Source organism: Penaeus monodon, chromosome 33 (genome assembly GCF_015228065.2).
Source record: "Penaeus monodon isolate SGIC_2016 chromosome 33, NSTDA_Pmon_1, whole genome shotgun sequence".
Classification (NCBI taxonomy): domain Eukaryota; kingdom Metazoa; phylum Arthropoda; class Malacostraca; order Decapoda; family Penaeidae; genus Penaeus; species Penaeus monodon.
The window spans coordinates 15,766,105-15,766,373 of NC_051418.1; the positions used below are offsets into that span (position 1 = coordinate 15,766,105).

Sequence of the window (269 nt, forward strand, 5' to 3'; positions counted from 1 at the left end):
ACGCAGTCAAGAAAAAGAAACATAAAATGGTTGACAAATCCTATAGCATTCTGTACTGCAGACAAGCATGGGAGATAAGTAGCCATAAAACTCTACCTTTACTTTTTGTATTTAGCAACAATCTCAAGAAAAAAAGAACAGAAAATATCAATATTTCTGCAATACATTTAAAACTACTGTTCAGTATGTGGTTCAGTAATTGTTTACTGACTGCGCCCCTCTGAGATTAAGTCATTATTATTATAGCCAATAACCTTGCAGACATTCCT

At 33.5% G+C, this 269-nt stretch overlaps 1 protein-coding gene across 1 annotated transcript in view; it reads right to left on the minus strand.

Annotated features, from left to right (window-relative positions):
* Positions 1-269, minus strand: part of LOC119594088 (DNA-directed RNA polymerase II subunit RPB4-like) — a gene marked incomplete at its 5' end in the record, with an annotated part of 6,742 nt that overhangs the window by 3,655 nt on the left and 2,818 nt on the right.